The sequence below is a fragment of the Pseudorasbora parva genome, chromosome 14, assembly GCF_024679245.1.
Source record: "Pseudorasbora parva isolate DD20220531a chromosome 14, ASM2467924v1, whole genome shotgun sequence".
NCBI lineage: Eukaryota > Metazoa > Chordata > Actinopteri > Cypriniformes > Gobionidae > Pseudorasbora > Pseudorasbora parva.
The window spans coordinates 10404930-10425503 of NC_090185.1; the positions used below are offsets into that span (position 1 = coordinate 10404930).

Below are 20574 nucleotides of genomic sequence, written 5' to 3' on the forward strand. Positions count from 1 at the left end.
ATCCCTAACAGCGGGAAAAAAAACTTTATTCAAAATAAAAATATGGCTTTTAATCAGATACAGCCATACATCTATGATCCGGAATCAGACCCAGAGGCTGCAGTTGAACAGGAGCAGCAGCAAAAACGACTAGAGCAGGACGTCTCTATGTGGTACGATATACATTAACTATATAATATGCTTAGCGGCTTGTGTTATTTACATATTTATACTTGAATTATATCGTCGTATTTTTGTCTTTGAAGGTGTACATGTGGGAAGTGCAGTTGTGCACGTGTGTTTGTGTGTTTACGCGTGGTTTGTGTAGACAGTAAGCGGACTGGTTTTGCACGGCAGGCTAGTGTTTACATAGAAAGACACGGAATAGTAGCGCATTTGAATGAAGAAGCGTGCTTATTTAGTTCAACATATTTCCCCACTCTTTGTGTATTGTTGTTTGGAGTGCTTTTACAATACACAAACATAAAGTTACACATATAGTGGCCAGCTAAACAAATGTACATGCACTACACATCACATGCTCCATTGATCAATTTCTATATATAGTAATATATACGTGATCATGTTTGGGCTACTTGATGAGCATAGACACAGACATTTGAAGCAGTCTAACTCACCGCCCGCGGTTCTAACGTTGGGACTGCTCCATCATTCAGCATTAGGCGATTGGAAAATCCGGCGTCAAGCTGGGCCTTGTTTATGAAACAGTCGGCACCGAAATGCAGCGAACAGATATAAACATTCGCGCAACTCAGTTGCTGATCCGGAAAAGCAAATTACATCCACTGTTGCCTTAACGCGGGGTTTTGGGGGAATCTGTGCAGGACTGTCTTGGTCTGGCAACCAAAAACGCACTTTTTGATGTCATTGTTAATTGTGCACATCACCTGTGCAGCGCAGCCTACGAGCCAGCGCTTTGATGCGCATAGCCTGCTGCTTTCGCTCTCTCCCTCTCTCTCTCTCACACGCTTCCGGTAGAATTGTCCGTACGGCCCATACAAGGAAATTCCGCCCCCATTAACGTCAAAGGGGACGCATGATCGCAAAAAACTTGCCGAAACTTATGACTAACCGGAAGTAGTATTTTTGACAAAGAAATACTCCCATCAAACGTCCACCTTAACTTTTGAAACTTTGTCTATGTTTAGTATGGGATTCCAAGTCTTTAACAGTGTAAAAAGATCAGTATGCATGAAACAGCATTTCACCCCCCCCCCCCCCCCCCCTTTAAATACATATTGATGTAGCTAATGCTATTTAGTCCTAAATAATGTTGGTTATTGTTTTGCACCGATCTGAGCATCTCTTTACTCATCTGTCACACACACAAACTGATTCTGTATTTACTTTTACTCTATTAGGGTGTGTAAAAAATAATGTCATATTCAATCTGTTAATGCAGTTTTAAAACTGCAGCAATTAAATTAACGCTTGAACTTAACATGCGTTTTTAAAACAGATCCAGTTTTGTAGTTTTAATCTCTTCTGTTGTTTGAGCAGTTCAGATTTGTGAAGATGAGAAAACTTCTGCTGTTCTGTTTCTTCATCCGTCGTTCTATGAAAGAAACACACACACATGGGTAAGATCATTTATCATTAGTTTCTGTTGTGTGTGTGAGTGTGTGAGTGTGTGAGTGTGTGTGTCATTTCAGCAGTGAGTCAGATGGAGTGTGTGATTGTGTTTCTGTCTGTATAATCATCATCAACTGAAGACAATAACTGATACTTCTGCAAGCAATAATTAGTCAGTTGTACTGGAATATGAATATGATTTACAGTAACTGAGAAACACTAAAAGAGTACAGGAAATTTGACTATTATAATAAATTAATAAAATGTTCTAAAAGTGTTGCAGACAGCAGGAAAAATTCATAAAATGCAACCAACCGTACAATTGTACAAAAGAAAACAATAAGAAATAAAAGAATTAACTTTTAAAGGCAGGAGGAAACTTAACTATGTTAAATCAATATGAAAAATGAACACAGTAGGGTTTACTACTGTGTTCATTTTTCATATTGATTTAACATAGTTAGGTCTGTGCAAGTCATGCTAATATTACTACATTTCAATACTTGATCTTTTTTTCTAAAGCCACTGATATATGACTGTGGTGTGGCAATCAGCGTGGCGAGGGACCGTGAGAGCGGCCGGTGACGAGTGGTAATGAGTACCAGCTGCGTGACACACCGGTCTCGCGGCCAAGGGAGCATAAAAGTAGGAGCGAAGGCAGCGGAAGAGGAGAGAGGACCAGGCCTGGAATTTATGTTGAGTTTTGTTTACGTTTATTTGCGGGCAGTCGTCCGTGAGGGGCTGCCTGCGGTTTACTTTCGTTTTGTTTATTTATTTGGAATTAAAGTTGTTGAACGTTCGCCGGTTCCCGCCTCCTTCCTTCCCATCTACGAACTTTATTACATTGGTGCCGAAAACCCGGAAGGAAGGAGGGACGCGCTGTCGGAGAGCCCTCGCTGCTGAGGGGGATCGCGGTGCTGAGGAGTTCGGGCAGCGCGGATGAGGAAAGACCGCGAGTGGCTGCCCGAGGCGATGGTGCTGGAGCGAATGAAGACCGATGTGTCACGCAGCTGGTACTCATTACCACTCCTCACCGGCCGCTCTCGCGGTCCCTCGCCACGCTGCTTGCCACACTACAATGACCACTAAAGATGATATGTTTTAGTTTTTTATTCTGTGTGATGTGTTTTACAGAAATCTGAAGAGGAGACTCACGTGGAGTATTTGTCTGTCAGCACGAGAAGATGATTCAGTATTTCTCTAATATCAGATCCAGCTGTGATCATTTCACTATAGTGACTCCTGCTATTAGTCTATGGCATTAATATTAAGACTGATATTCAAGGGATTATGTATATTAGCTTATATAGCTGTTCATGCTTTGATACGCAGTGCTGGTTTCAGTTAAGCCTAGTTCACACTGCCCGATTTTTGCCCCGATTTTGAGTCGCCAACAGGTTTTGCGAAATCGCCGACAAATGCCCGAGATCACAGGCAAATCGGTGCTCGTGCACGCGAGTGACAATCACGCAGTGTGAATAATCAAAGACGCGCTCAGAGAGCAGACGAGTCGCCGACGCCGGTGAGATATTTGGCATGCTAAATATCTGGACCTGTCGGCGATTCAAACTCCTGCTGTGTGAACTGCGTTCTGACTGAAAATTACATCGGCGATGACCGACAGCCAATGAGAGAGTGATACAGGGCAGCAGGACGTTCAGGGAGGAGTTATAAAGCAGAATTTCAGTATTTTAATAGATATATTTACAATTCTATCAAACAGAAACAAAGGCCAAACATTTGCACATCCAGCCACAGCAGCAACACATTAAATAATTATTTATTTACCTCAAACTGTCTTTGCAGAACACAATCTTGGCTCCCTCTGTCTCTCCAACAATTTCTTCCGCCATAATCTTTTTTCTTTTTCTCTACAAATCAGCGCACATACAATTTGAAGCAAACTTTGTGCAGTTTATCATTTTTAATAACAATTCCAAGTCTCGCGCGAGAACTCCGGTCTGACACACGTGTGATCTCGCGTTGTTTACTTGTCACATCGCACGTGTGTTTGGGAAACGTAGTTTGCACACCGGAGAGCGAGAGAGTTGTCGGCGATTCTTCCTCTTGTTCAGTCATGCAGTGTGAACTCCTCTGTCGTCAAACCATCGGTCAGTGTGAACACAGCAGTGACTGAATGATACCCCAGATAGTCATGCAGTGTGAATAGAGCTGTGACCCGACAAGTTTGAAAATCGTGCAGTCTGAACTAATAATAATAAATAATAATAATAGATTTTATTTATAATGCACTTTTCATTCCGAAGAATCTCAAAGTGCAACAAAGGGGGGGGGGGGGATAACAACAAAAAATGAATAACAAGTAAAAATATAGAATACTACAAACAATCAACCAACACAGAAAACAGAACAGAAACAGAGCTGATGGTGAACAGAAACAGAGCTGATGGTGAACAGAAACAGAGCTGATGGTGAACAGAAACAGAGCTAATGGTGGACAGAAAACAGCTGATGGTGGAAGTCTCTGTTAGCTCCGCAGCACACTGTGGTCCACTCCATGTTTCAGATTTCTCCCAGCGGCAGTGTCCCGATGACATCGCCGAGGCACGACAGCTGAAGACCAGATGATGGGTCTTCTTCATGATGATTCAAACGATGGGGATCGCTGCAGCACCATGCAGGAGGCAGAACATTCCTCCGGGCACTTCTGTGGACACACCGGGGTCGGCGCAGATGTCGCTCCACGGTCGCAATGCAGGACGGAACAGCGGCGCAGCCGAGAAGCAGAACATCCCAACATCATGCCGGACGCCGACGACGAGAGCCCGGATGACGCTAGCCCGGTGCAAACTTCAGCCACCATGCAGCTCAAGCCCAAGGGAGACCACCAGCGAGCAGTCGCGGCGAAAAACATCAAATGTCCTCCAAACCAGAAACCAACCGCAGCAATTCAAACGTAAACATTAGAGAAGCGGTGGAAAACGGCGAAACGACGAACAACGACCTCTCAGTGGCTGCCAGCAATCAGCAACAGTCCCAATTGTAGCTCTGACTGCTAGACTAGTCACAAACACAAGGAAACAAAACAAAACGCAAATCCAATAGTACATTAACATGATTTGTTGTGGGTGAAGAAGCGGCGAACAGACAACGCCAGCGTCCTCTCCCCCACGTTCAAACTAGGCTTTAGTATAAAATAATTATTCACACCCAATTGTTTGATAAAGATCACATCCTGTTTTTGTCAATTTTAGACTGAAATCAATATGAATTCTGTAATTTAAGAATAAATTCAACGATTCACTGTAGTAATATGGGATCATGCAAATGTCATGTGACTGATCAGGTTATTTTAAACTCCAGCCAGCAGCAAAACATACAAACAAGTCACTACTATAGTTATGAAGAGAATCTGATAGTCAGCAGGGGTTAATGTAACAGAAAGTGTGCTTCTCTCTGTATAGAGCGCCATCTAGTGTTCAAAATGAGACTTCACATCTGGAACAATAATACTAGCGTGCTCAGGGTGTTTGATACAGGTCAAAAGAGCCATCTCAAGTCTCTGTGATCTTCTGCTCTCTAGATATGGCTCAGGTTCCTCCTTCAGTGACAGTCTGTGGGATTTTTTCACCAGTTTATCATCTGGCAAGATAAAATATGTTCAAATGTTCATATCAAATGTTTTAACTGAGAAAATGTATAATTTTAAGGGGAAAATAAGTTGATTTGAAATTTCATGGCATCAACACATCTCAAAGTTGTGACAAGGCCATGTTTATCACTGTGTGGCACCCCCTCTTCTTTTTATAACAGTCTGTAAACATTTGGAGACTGAAGAGACAAGTTGCTCAAGTGTGAATGTTGTCCCATTCTCATCTAATACAGGCTTCTAGTTGCTCTCCTGTCTTAGGTCTTCTTTGTCGCATCTTCCTCTTTATGATGCACCAAATGTTTTCTATTGGTGAAAGATCTGGACTTCAGGCTGGCTATTTCAGTACTCGGATCCTTCTTCTACGCAGCCATGATGTTGTAACTGATGCAGTATGTGGTCTGGCATTGTCATTTTGGAAAATGCAAGGTCTCCCCTGATAGAGAAGATGTCTGGATGGGAGCATATGTTGTTCTAGAACTTGGATATACCTTTCAGCATTGATGGTGCCTTTCCAGATGTGTAAACTGCCCATGCCACATGCACTCATACAACAGCATACCATCAGAGATGCAGCTTCTGAACTGAGCGCTGATAACAACTTGGGTTCTTGTCCTCTTTAGTCCGGATGACATGGCGTCCCAGTTTTCCAAAAAGAACTTAATATTTTGATTCGTCTGACCACAGAACAGTTTTCCACTTCGCCACAGTCCATTTTAAATGAGCCTTGGCCCAGAGAAAACACCTGCGCTTCTGGATCATGTTTCGATGTGGCTTCTTTTTTGTCCTGTAGAGTTTAAGCCGACAACTGTAAATGGCACAGTGGATTGTGTTCACCGACAATGTTTTCTGGAAGTATTCCTGAGCCCATGTTGTGATTTCCATTACAGTAGCATTCCTGTATGTGATGCAGTGCCGTCTAAGGGCCCGAAGATCACGGGCATCCAGTGTGGCTTTCAGGCCTTGACCCTTACGCACAGAGATTGTTCCAGGTTCTCTGAATCTTTGGATGATATTTTGCTCTGTAGATGATGATAACTTCAAACTCATTGCAATTTTTCTCTGAGATTCTCCTTTCTGATATTGCTCCATTATTTTTCGCCATAGCATTGGGGGAATTGGTGATCCTCTGCCCATCTTGACTTCTGAGAGACACTGCCACTCTGAGAGGCTCTTTTTATACCCAATCATGTTGCCAATTGACCTAATAAGTTGCAAATTGGTCCTCCAACTGTTTCTTATATGAACATTTAACTTTTCTGGCCTCTTATTGCTACCCGTCCAAATTTTTTGGAATTTGTAGCTCTCATGAAATCCAAAATAAGCCAATATTTGACTTTTCAAAATGTCTCACTTTTAACATTTGATATGTTATCTATATTCTATTGTAAATAAAATCTAAGTTTATGAGATTTGTAAATTATTGCATTCATTTTTTATTTACAATTTGTACAGTGTCACAACTTTTTTGGAATGGGATTGTACACAAATAATCTTTGATAATATAGTGTTCATACTACAATATCATCTATCATAAGCAGGATCAGCTCCACCATCTAATATAAGCATATCATAAATGTTATTTACACACTGGGTTGATGTTAAGGACTGAATTGTACTGCTAGTTGTCTTGAGTAAAGGTCAGAAGATGAATCCTTTGATATTTACCATAGACAGTAAAAGAAATGGACAGAGCTATCCCATTCAACGGCAGAAAGTGATGTCAGTAAAGGAGCACTCACTTCCTGATGGCTGAGCGAACTGCGCAGGCTCAGACAGCTGTAGGTCTTCTAGTAGTTGTGGAAAGTGAAATCTGAATCACGTTGTTTAAAAATTTTCTCCCAGTACTTTTGGCTCACTATGGGCTTCTCCTCATTCTTCTCCCTTGACTTTATCAGACTTTATGTCTCCACGTCCCCCCGACTGTCTCATAGACAGTAAAAGATTGCCTGCGAGCGTCTCCTCAGGTCTAGAGTCGCGTTGGTTATGACGCAATCGTTAGCCTATTTTTACAAAAACAGCTTCTGCGGGGCGATAGTGTAAGATACAAGGTAATGGAGCCTTTTATGCATTGTCGTGTTTCTTTAGAAATAAACAATGGACAAATGCAGTCTTTAAACGCCTCAGATGTAAAGTTATTCACTTTCAAAGTGACTCAAAAATGAATGGGAGTCAATGGGATGCTAACAGCAGGTGATGGCTTGGTTAGCATTGGCAGCCCCTAGGGGTGGAACGCTTCCCGAGCGCTAGATTACCCCCTTGATATTTACACATCATCAGTGGTATGATATTAACTGAACTGATAAATGTCTCCATCTGGTGTGATTCTGAAGAACAGCATCATCACTGTGAGCTCAACAGGAAACAGACTATTATCCTGCCGGTGTTCTGACTAGATTATTTAGGCCTATGTGACCCATCAGTTTTACTCGGGCACAGCAGTTCATTTCATATTCACAATGCTCTAACACTATCAAAACACTTCATTCATGTCTCAAATTAACTTATTGTTTGACAACACTATAGCAAAGGTTTTCAGCCAACAGACACACTTTGTCAATCATAAAACACAGACCTAAAAAACACTAACATCACATTTATTTAAAACAAGAATGACTCTCTTAACTGTTTATAGTTCACTGCAGTAACATAATCTGGCTTTACATTATAGAATTTATTACTGTAGAAATGTTGCAATTTAATTAAATGTTTTGCTCACCTATTATTTGTAATTATTTGTGGAATTTAGCAATTTCTGAGAGAAAATAGGTTCAAAGCCAATATCGACAAATACAGCATTAAATGTGCTGTCGACAAATACATGAAAAGCCAATATCGACAAATACAATACAGAAAGCCAATATCGACAAATACAGCATTAAAGGTGGGGTAAGTGATATCTGGTAACCGTTGCTGATATTTCAAATCACCAAAACAAACACGCCCCTACCCCCAAAAGGGTCTTGCCCCTGTTTAGATAGCTACGCCCCATCACATACGTAACCCAGGCAACGACTATGGCAGAATCTGTGTGTAACTAATCCAGGTTGAATATTCCATGAAAAAGATGACCCCTTCCATCACAAAAACACAAACCGTTCTCATGAACAACTCGATAGTACACGAGCACGAGTCCAGCTAACGACATATTACAATTATGACCAGATTAGGATTATATAGATCAGGAAAAGAGGAAACAAACATATATTAGGAGTAGAGTATCTTACCTGTCGGACACATTTTGTGAGCTGACACTTAAAACACAGTGAGGAGATTTAGATTCTCAATACGGTGTGGAAATGAACGGGTCTTTATCATCGCTGTAGTGAGCGACAATACGATCGCAAATGAACAAACAAGTGAACATGACACACAAGCGTATTCAATGCTTTTTAGCCGTTTTCGCTATCCTCGCGTGGCGCTTGTTTACCTGCTGAACTCCCGATGATTCGGCTGCGTAGTTCTGCCTGAAAATGAACATTAGCTGGCATGCAAATGTTGGGGGCGTACATATTAATGATCCCAGCGATTGTGTCACAGTGGGCGTTATGTTGAGAATCACTTGTTTTTTCCATGGTATTTTTCACAAACGAGATTTACATAAGAAGGAGGAGGCAATGGTGTTTGAGACTCACAGTATGTGATGTCCATGTACTGAACTCTATTTATTTCACTATGGCAGCTAAACCACGCCCCCTCCGCATGTAATTTTATTTTAAATGCAGATGTCAGCCAATCACAACAGTGGGTGTCTCACAGCAGACACACCCCTTGAAACAGAGCATTCATGCCAGAGGGCTAATATCAGTATAGAAAAAATGACTTCTATTTCTAAATAATTCATTTTTTTATGTAAAAACCATACTAAGAATATAAATACACCTCAGGAAACATTATAAAATAACAAAATCCATGCCATGGGACCTTTAACATTACTTGAAGGAAAATGCAGTGAAAGACTACTCACTATCGACAGTCACACTGAAGCTCTTCATGATTTTGCTGCCGATGATAAAGTCCAGAGTCTTCAGTTCTGGTGTTTGTGATGGTCAGAGATCCAGTCTGATGATCCAGCTTCAGTCTGTTAATGTAACGCATGCAGACAAACAGCAGAAGAACGTCATTGATTCACACATTCACTCAGTCTCATGGAAGATCTTCAGCAACTAAAAGGACATCATACAAACCACATCCTGACTCATACACTGCCAGCATATATGCATTCATACAACCAAGAGACCAATGCACATTTATTAAAGTCTCTGAAACCCCTGATGAATATCAACACTTCAAAATGTCATGTTTGAAGTAAAAATACTGCATATATTTTCATATTTACAGTTTGCTTATCCAATAATTATTTTAATGATATCAGTGTCTTTGGTTTTGCGTGCAGGACTGGCCAAATCAAACCTGTAGTCATTCACTATCGTGAGATTGTACTAAATAAACCAAATGTCTTATATTTATCACACAAACATCAGCCATTAAGTCAATGGAACAAAAGTGCCTTTTTAACAATGAGTGTAAACTTCACACAGTCCCTTATTTATTAAAGTTTGTCTTATTTATTAAACTTTATTATACAGATAAAGTATTCAGTTATTTTATATTACAATCTGATGCATATAAGAGGAGCAGGTTTTCATCTGTAATAACACACTCCGGTGGAAACTGAGTACAATAATGTAAAAATGTGTGTGTGTGTGTGTGTGTGGGATTTACTAATGTGATATAAAGCTAAACTACTGAAGGACAGTGTTATATGATCATTGTGATGTATTGCTTTTCTTTGTTAGTTTCTTAACATGTTTTTTTCTTTTTTTAGCTGACAGGAAGAAACTGTTCACCTACAAACTAAACACACATGCTCTGGATGCCCGTTGTCTCTCACACACATAACACCTTTGTCCACCCAACAGATCAAACCACATCTCTGAAGAACACCGACCGCAGCAGCTTTCAGTTTGACTCAGAGGCCAAACTTCACTAAAACTGTGAGATCAGACACGCTTTTAACTTTGTACTTTTTCCATATTTACTAAAATTAAGATCTGAATAAATCAACTCAACAGTTTTAAAATCACCAGAGTTTACAGCCGCACTCACAGTAGCACATCATTTATTCACGCTGGAAAACTAAATACCAGCAAGGATTTCTAAAATCACTTTTTCAGAAATTGGACATTACAGGTTATTAATGATTCAGTCAGTCAGTTGTCTTTGCTCATATAGTTCATGATTATTAGAGTTTGAACTTTAAATATGTATTACAGATTAATGCAATTTATAAATAAATTAATAATCTTTAGGTGAACTATAATATATATATATGTATATATATACACACACACACACACACACACACGTGTGTGTGTGTGTGTGTGTCTGTATGTGTGCATGTTTGAGTTCATGTGTGTGTATGTGTGCGCACGTGTGTATGCGTGTATATGTGTCTGTATGTGTGCGTGTGTGTGTGTGTGTGTGTGTGTGTGTGTTGCACCAGGAGGGTCAGACTCTGTCGGAGGAGGACTGACATGTCATTACTTCTGTTGTGTTTGTTTAGATCAGTTGTGCTCGTGTTAATACATCAGAAAATGTTCGGCGTGTTTGTTTTGTTCTGTTTGAGCTGCTGCCGTCTGATCGGTAAGTTATAATTTCTGTCATTTATTCACGACTCAGAGTAATAAACTCCTGCTGCGACTCAAGTTAGATTATTTACATCCACTGTGATCAAATCTCTCTTGTTGTTTTAGGTATTTTAATTTCAATGATTACAAATGCAAATCCTCCGAAAACATTTCTAAAAAATAATTTAAATAATCTTAAATATTCTGCAGTAATCATAGACAACTAGAGAACTCATGGCAATTCAGTAATAAACAGTGTTGAATATATCCGGCATATTTGAACTATAATTAATTTATCATATTTTTATTTTTTTCTACAGCAGATCATTTTGAAACACATTAAAGACTGAATGATTGATTCACACACTTCTGTATGCTGTGATGTGAATTTTCATTTAGTTTGCCGTCTCTGCTGCTGTTAAAGGTTACAAACTGATCTCAGGCTTTCTAAAGCAACACGAGCATTAATCTGAAAACCTCTTCATGTTCTCCAGGTGTGTTTGGGGCCGAAACAAATGAAATACATTCAGTGTCAGTGATAGAGGGAGATTCTGTCACTTTACACAATGATGTTTCTATAGTACATGAAGACAACAATATAGATTGGAAATATGGAGCTGAAAAGTCCCTTATAGCTGAAATAGTTGGAAAATATAGATACTTCTACACATATAACGGCACTGACGGGAGATTCAGAGACAGACTGAAGCTGGACGATCAAACTGGATCTCTGACCATCACAAACATCTCAACTGAACACGCTGGAGTTTATAAAGTGGAGATGACTGGAGAAAAACTATCATCAAAAACATTCAGAGTTTCTGTCAATGGTGAGTGGAGATGTAACTCATCCTGTGCTTCTTGTTTTATTAGCTTTATACATATTGAAATATTGAATTATGTTATGTAAGGGATAATGTACATGTAGCCGAAGGTTACTGCAGAATAAACCCCGACAGGGTGATCAGGATCAGGTCTCGCATCACTCTGAAGGGGTTTATTCTGTGATAACATTCGGCTACATGAACATGATCTGCTTATTACACGGCTACTTGCCACATGATTAAATAATTAGGCTTGAAATATTTTATTAGCTCTTTAAACGTAAAGCTTCCACAGAGAAATCAGTTGCTAGCAAGAGCAAGTTCAAAGTAGACGGACATTTAAGGGATTACAGTCATAGCACTGAACGAAAGACTGAAAGAAATATTGAATTGCTCAATATTTTTAAAAACTGTTGAGTTTATTCATTCAGATCTCAATGTTAGTATGTTCTCAGTTTTTACCGGTTGTTATCGAGGAATAGAATAATACACTGCTCATCATCTTCACAATGATCCAAAAAAAACTGTGTTCATCCATATTTATCTCATCTTTCTCAGCTTGTCTGCCTGTTCCTGTCATCAGCAGAAACTGTTCTTCATCATCATCATCATCCTCATGTTCACTGGTGTGTTCGGTGTTGAATGTGAGTCATGTGACTCTCTCCTGGTTCAAAGGAAACAGTTTATTGTCCAACATCAGTGTGTCTGATCTCAGCATCAGTCTCTCTCTACCTCTGGAGGTGGAATATCAGGATAAAAACACCTACAGCTGTGTGCTGAACAATCCCATCAGCAACCAGACCAGACATCCCGACATCACTCAACTCTGCCACACATGTGCAGGTACGGCAGCACGGCTGATATAATGTGTGTGTTTATTCACTGACTTGATCTCTGTCTTCTGTTGTAGATCTGAATCACTTCTCTCTTTATCATTACAGCACCGGACACACCGTCTCCTCCTCCAGTCTCTCTGATAGTGCTGATCTCTGCTGGATCTCTGGTGACTGTTGCTGGATTTGGGATCTTCTGCATCTGCAAAAAACTAAGAAAAACAGACCAAGAAGGCAAGAGTTACAACTTGACTTTAAGTAACAAGTAATACAAAATAATTTTGTAGTTAACAGCCTATATAATAGGTATATAAATGGAAACCAGAATATTCAATTTCTTCAATACAATTTCTTTAGATTACACTCATATCAGAATACGTGTCTATAATGACACTGGACTTGTTTCACTGGAAGAAAAATAGAAGAAAAAAAAAAATCAAACTGCATCAAAACATTATGTACAACAGAAATGCACATCTGCATTAAGTAAACAATGAAGCTTTCACTTTTTTATGAACATAATCTTATGTGTAAAGATGCAGCTGGTGCTCAAACATCCTGTCTGAGTTTCATAAATTATGTGTAAAGATCGTCTCTCTAAATGTAATGACGAACAACACTCTGTTCGGTAACCTACTTATTAGGGCTGTCAATCCATTCAAATATTTAATCGAGATTAATCGCATATTGTCATTATAGAGTTAACTCACGATTAATCACAATGTAATCGCGCATTTTTATCAGTTCTAAATGTACCTTAACTAATGTGTTTCAAGTTTTTAATGTTCTAATCAACATGGGTATGGACAAACATGCATTCTTTATGCAAATGTACGTTTATTATTAATGTTTTTCAAAGAACTTGTTCATGTCTCTTAAGTCTAAGCTTAAAAATTCAGAATACGCAGTGATTTCTCTCATTTTAAGAATGTAAATAAAGGGAGATTTTACACTGGCAGTTTAATTCAGAACAGGGCACAGTTCGCATGAAAAATTGGTAATGTGAAAGCTGTCATGTGGACCTGAGAGCGCACCAGTACCACACTATACCTGGAGGAGGTCCATATTCCACGAGTAGAAATATAGTGCGGCCCCTTTAAGAGATCCGCATTCCCTATTGAATTGCCGGTATTTTGTGTGTGTGTGCCGAACTGTGCCACGATTCACGCGAAAAGTGTGAGAAACACGGACTCATGAGAGCACTTGTTTAGAAAAGTAACCTGTGTATTAGTTTTAGCCGATTGTAATGCATTTGGTTCAATAAAACATGCACCGTAAGTGATGATGGTGTTAATGATTTACCTCAGATATGAGAGTAAGCTTGCAGTGCATCGCGCTCAGACTGCAGAGAATGTGCTCGGTGTAAAAACGCACTTTTACTTTAGACCTGGAGTCTAATAAAAGTTAAAATCCCAGTGAGTTTTCTTCAGTGCTGTGACATATTTCCAAGTGAAACGGAATATTGAACAGAGGGCAGGGATTTATCTCAGCGCTCCTCCTCTCCATGTCGCGCTCATAGCAGACTTAAAGGGGAGTGGTTACGCATTTTAAAACACAAATTGACATCTGAGAAGGAACGCCGTTTCCAGACCGGAAGTAACTTTTCAGATTTTGATTAAAGATTACCACGGCAAACAATTGTTTCCGGTGTATTAACTTGCACGGATTAATTGTTCACCCTAAAGGCCTCTTTACACTGAGTCCGAAATTCGCATGCAAAATTTTCGCATGTCAAAACATTAATTCGACCTCAAGTTATGTCAATCACGCTTGCACACTGCCTCTGAGGCCATGTCCACACTAAAACGTTTTAATTTGAAAACATTTATTTTTCTCTCCGTTTTTGCCTTCCGTCCACACTGAGACGGCGTTTTAAGTTCATGAAAACATATCGTTTTGAAAACGCTCTCCGAAGTGGATAAATTTGAAAACGCTGTCTTCGCGTCGTAGTGCGGACTGTGAAAACGGAGGCTTTTTAATACGGTCACGCATTTTTAGCCATGTGATGCAGTCATATGACCAATTCAGCCAAGATGGTGAACGTCATTGTACAGCAGTTGTTTTGTATGCTTTCTGTTTTGACAGCCTTGTTAAATATTAATGTCAGTTTGTACATACTGTTAAAAAACTCAGTGCCTTTTCTTGACATTGCCGCAAAATTTCAAAGAGTAAATAAACGAGTAGCGGAAATGACGCAAGTTGAAGCGTCTTGGATTTGCTCATGCGCAGTACAGGGATGTAAGCGTTTTCAGACGTTTCAGTGCAGATGAACATTTTTTGGAAAACAATTGAAAATGATAGTGTGGACGCGGAGCGTTTTTAGACGAAAACTCTTTTTTAAAAAGAGTCATTTTTAAATTTATCCGGATAAGTGTAGACGTAGCCTGAAACTTTCGTGCTTCAAAAAAAAATTCAGAAGAGGTTCGATTTTCTGCGTTTTTTTCATAGACTGTAAAAAAATATGGACGTAGTGTCCATGACGTCACCCATAGGATTCTGATAAGCCGTTCTGAAGCTTAAAGTAGGGGCGAGCTGGGCGTTGCCATCTTGTGAGCGAGTCAACGCGTGTCACTCCCGGATAACAGAAAATGGGCAAAAAGGCGGGATGTACGCGAAGCTGAGGTGACGCAATAACTATAGACGGCAGATAAATGGCTATCCACCTGTAACCACGCCCTTAATTATGCAGAACCTTAAGGCTTTATATAACGGAAACGAATGAGTTATAAAAAAATTCACCCCCCTCAGAGTTGTCATGAAGATCAAAATTAGCATTATAAGCCAAAACCACAATTTGTACCAGGCTGTAAACATGTTTTTTTCTGCTTTAAAGTTGAGAATTTTAATATGGGGCTCAATGAGATTCTGCTCCCTTCTGGAGCCTGCCCCTAGTGGCCAGTTAAGGAATTACAGTTTACATTACTTCCGTATTGGCTTCAGAAGAGATCGCGGGAGGTTGCCGCTTGGTTTTTTTGCATCCGTAAAAACGCATTTTGAGAAACGTTTTGACAACTCAGAGCCACCATACATATTATTATTTCAAAAACACTACAAATATTATTATATCACAGCTATAATTATAGCACACCAAGTCCCTGTAAACCTGTGTGTGTGTGTGTGTGGGGGGGGGGGGGGGGGGATGTCCATAGACATACTGCCAGTCTCTGTTCAGGATCAATTGATTAATGGAAATAAGTGGTCTTCTTTTTAATATGTGGCTCCAGTATCGCTAGTAAAGCATCAAACTGAGCCACTGACATTAAAGTAAACTTTGAAACGGTCTGGATAATCCCACTTGATAAGGAGGGGAAAATCTCCTTCCTCTCTACGCGATCGCAGGCGTGGATGAAACCAATATCTCCTCAGAACAAACAAATCCTCACTAGGCTACTTGAAGATGTCACTTTGTGTTGTTTTGTGTTTTTTTCCGTAACGCATTCATTAATACGCATTGGACTCACTGTGCGTGACGAATTTTTCGGATCGTGAATATTAAGAAACGCATGCGAAAGTTTTGGACTCAGTGTGCAAAGGCCTTTAGACCTGTAATATGTGCTAACAAAGTAAATACGATTTTGATTTCATGAGGACTTTAAGGGGAAAAATGGTAGCTTTGTTAGGCTATAACTGCACTTGTTTTAGAGTAATGTTATTGTAAACCCTTTTCTTTCCCTATGTTGCTGCTGCATCCTTAAGTCTATGGCTGATCTCCATTTATCAAACCACGGGCCATGTATCAAACAGAAAATGCGCCCATTAATAAAATTAGTGCCGTTAAAATGAATTTGCAGTAACTCGTTAATTTTGACAGCCCTACTAATTATGTGTGTGAAACATTATAGGCTTAAAGTCAAATTAAAAAATGTTAATTTTTAAAAACTAAACCCGAATAACTGAAAATGGGCAAAGAGGAGCAAACAGGTGGAGTGTGTGGAGCTAACAGACAGCAGTCAAACGGCTAGTAGTGACAGCAGCAGCAATCCACCTGTCACTCAAGTGACCACACCCTTTAAGGCAGGGTAGGTAAGAATTACCTTTTTAAATGTTTACACTAAGCGTATCTTAACTTTATTGTTACATTTATCAAATCAACAAAGTATAAACAGCATATTATATATATAATAATGAGCTGTCTTTAAAACAGTCTTGAGAGGTCTACAGACACTCAATTTTTATACTTTCTTTTTCAGAGTACTTACATTTTAATTATGTATTGATATATAAAGAAAGTTTAAACAAATTTGGACAAAAAAAGTTAACCAATTCTTACCTACCCTAACTTTAATTATGCAGAACTTTAAGGCTTAATATAATTGAAACTAATGTTAAAAGAAGAAAGAAAAAAAAGAAAAAGAAACAAAATCACCCCCCTCACAGTTGTCATTAAGGACAAAATTAGCTGTAAAGATCAAAACCACAATTTGTACCAGGCTGTAAACATGTTTTTTTTCTACTGTAAATTTGGGAATATTAACATGGGGCTCAATGAAATTCTGCTCCTTCTGGAGCCTGCCTCTAGTGGCCACTCAATAAATTCCAGATTAAGTTACTTCCATATTGGCTTCAAGAGAAACTGGGAGAGGTTGCCGCTTAGTGATGCTTTATCTCTGACAGTCCTGATAATAACACACATGCTGTGAAGAATCAGATCTAGTTTGGATTGAGTTTGTTGTTTTAATGAATCTATTATTATCATTGAAACAGTTGAGACGGCTGAAGACGAGATCACTTACGCTGAACCAGCGTTCTACAAAAGAAGCGCACAGAAATCGGTAAGAGAATTTATTGTGTTGATGTAGATTGCTGTGTGCTTGTGTTTTTGTCTGTATAAACCATCACATCACAGAGAGAATAGCACCATATCAGATATTTATAAAAGCCATAACAGCATAATTCTATGCAATAAACTCTTATCTTATCTTAATCTTCAGCATGGACCTACCACATTTATTATTTTTATTATGGGTTCACGTGTGTAGAGCTGAAACCTATTATAATGGTTAAAATTTCCAAGGATCTGAATTCTCTGAATTTTTCCAAGACTGTCTATGAGGACATTTGTGTATTTTGAAAAGCATGGCCGCCACCGACCAATCAAATTTAACCCTTATATGGTGTTCGGGTCTGTTGGACCCATTTTCGGGTAATAAATACTTCCTTGCTACAATGTACAATTAACAATACAAACTATTACAGGAAAACACATCAACGAAAAATAAATCATACTTACAGGTTGTGGCCGTAAACTAGCCTGAAAAGCCAGCCCCACATCAAGATGTTTGGTCTGGAAACTCACCATTGACAGCTCAATCCGAGGGGCGGGATAAACGGTTGTCTTTCAAACTCCCTCTGCACGCAATAGGATAGCGCTACACCAACCAGAGCAACGAAGGTTAAACAGAGCTTGCTAATAGATTAAACATTCGCCGTATCCGGTCGGCTAAACTCCGAACACATCTTCCCTTTTTAAGAATGACTTCAGTGCCGTTCTTTGTTCTTTTCTCAGAGAAAAGCTTAACTCCAAGTCTTCCAGAGTCGCGGTCAAAGCTGATTCGAAAGACCGCCGCCGTTCGCCAGTTTCTGTGTTAACTAGAAGCACGCAAACGCAACTCGGCCGTCGTCATTATGGCCCCGCCCGCCGACTCTATACATGATGTGATTGGGCTGTCCAGATTTTGAGGAACACAACTCAGAATGGTACTGAGAGTGCCTAGACGACACTTGCGGGCAAATTAAATTTGCTGCCGCTAGGGTGCGTCTAGATTTCTAGGCTAGCCGTAAACAGCTTCTTTTTATAAAGTTGGAACTGATCCATCTTTCAGGACAAGCCGTTGTATTAATCCTGCATTGAACTCGCGACAATTGTGAGATTTCCTCTGTGAAAATGTGCAGCATAGAGAGTGAGATTTACATTTTAACCATTGATCCTCAACTCCCCCATCCCTAGGAAGACTGAACAAAGTGAACCTACAATCCGGACGAAAATAACAATTTCCTCAGCATTGCAAAATGGCCTCGCCCTCCTTATTTACTATTCTCGGAGGAGGGGTTTATGTAAATGTTGAACCCGCTGATGTCAGCGAGTCTGGAGGAAAAGGCTGTAGTTTCCTGCCGGCCGTTTTCTGTAGTCCTTAGAAATTGATTTCTTTAAAAGCAAATATCTCCCTTTGCTTTAAACTTTGAACTTTTCGCAGATGTTGTTTATGCTCAAACAGCAACATAACACACTAGCTAAAGTTAGAAGTGTGTTAATCGTCTTTGTGTTTCACACATACACACAATATTCATTTTATTTGTTAGATCTCCTCATTTTGAACACCTTGGCCTCAAGAATCACTATTATAAATCACATTGCTTCTTAAAGCTACACTATGTAATTTTTCCGTCCGCTAGAGGGCGCCTATTCAAAACAACGTTTTTTGCAAAACAAAAGCGTAGTTTGATGACAGCAAGTTTGAGCTCAGAATCTTGGGATACGTGGTCTTCCCCTCACAGCCGGTGGAAAAGAATCGGGATAGGACTCGGCAGAAATCATGTTCATGAATCATGGATGCGGCTATTAACGTTACTGTAGTGTGAAGCAGAACAGGACCGAGTGTTGAGGAGCTGAGCACGGCCGCTGGAGCGATTGTTACGCGCAAACACGGCTCGCGAGGAGCGGGACTTTTATTATGACAGGACACAGTCACCAACACCATTTCCGCTTTTCCGGTCATGAGTATGAGGTAATGCAGCTCTGTTTATCAAATTAGATACATTTAAGTGTGTTTAAAATGATGTTATGACGTTACTCTGTGTGTTCGCTCAGCGGCTGCTGTGACATGTTCACATTGTTAAGAGTAAAGCGCTTCTGCAGAATAAAACCGGAAACTGAGGGTAACGCAGATATGAAGCAATTGACAGGCGACTCGCTCAGACGCCCCGGATCCTTGGTTAAAATAGCAATTTTCTCACAATTTATAAATAGTTGGAAAATTTGGGATATTGTAAGAACTCAACTGAACAAAATATATAACACTGGTCTGGTGGTTTTTGGATATTTTACTGCAAAAATACTACATAGGGCACCTTTAAATATTTGAAATTATTTTAAAAAACCTACTTTTGCGAACTAGGCAGAGGTTTTTCTCTCAACCGCAATAAAGTCTCTTTAGGTAAATAATTATCAAAAAATGTTGAACTTTTCCCTTTTAATAGCTATAATGGTAGTTTAGAAATGGGGCATGGGGCACAAACATACCCAGAAGCCTATAAATCCTAAACGAAAACTCAAAAACTCCAAAAACAAATGGAGATTGAACCATAGGTGGCTATAACTGTTAAAAGCTTGAAAAACAACATATTTCCTTGGTAAATTGCCTGTATTGGCTGTAAATGATTTTTCTCTTTTCCATGATGGATACAGGCTTGCTAAATAAAACATAACTTTTTACGCATGTGTTTAAAGGCCTTAAAGCACTTGAACACTGATCATTGCTGTTAGCTGCTGTTTTCATTACCTTCTGTTGTGTTTTTTTACAGGAAGTTAAAGAGGAGGATAATGTGGTGTATGCACCGATCACATTGAGAAGATGATCAAACTTCCGTCTTTTTCTAAATGCCACACCCAACTGTGTGACCTGCCACAACCTTTGAGACATGGTTTAGTTTTTGGTGAGAATCAATCATCCTGACGGGTTAAAAGTGTGATACTTAAATGCTGATTCATGAAAAAATCTCTACTAAAAACTTCAAAAGAACTTGCCTTGGAATTCAAGGACATTTAAGAAAGTATCAAAACCATAAAGTCTTAAAGGGAACATAAATATGAAAAATGAAAATGCAAAATATAACACCTGTAGTGGAAAACATGCTGTGGTCTCATTTGTTCACATCTGAACAGAAATGTGTTTGATCTGTTGGCTGGACGTTTGTGTCTGTCTGTGTGTGTCTGGTGTGAATACGGTGTCTGTGAGTAGCGTGTGGTTGAAGGTGTTTTTCCATTCCTGCTCTTATGAAACCATCTTCTGATCTACAGAAAACATGCTTTAAAAATAAGTCGCATATTCTTTCAGTAGCATGCTATTTTTAAAAGGTAAATGTACAAATTTACATCAATTCAATCA

The 20574-nt window shown here is 39.5% G+C and overlaps 1 long non-coding RNA gene across 1 annotated transcript; it reads right to left on the bottom strand.

The window, feature by feature from the left end:
* Positions 1-1417: 1417 nt before the first annotated feature.
* Positions 1418-12171, bottom strand: LOC137040069 (uncharacterized). The gene is made up of 3 exons (XR_010897829.1): positions 12099-12171; positions 9150-9263; positions 1418-1555 (listed from the first exon to the last, which is right to left on the bottom strand). It is a non-coding gene; the product is annotated as an uncharacterized lncRNA (long non-coding RNA).
* Between the last annotated feature and the right edge of the window lie 8403 nt (positions 12172-20574).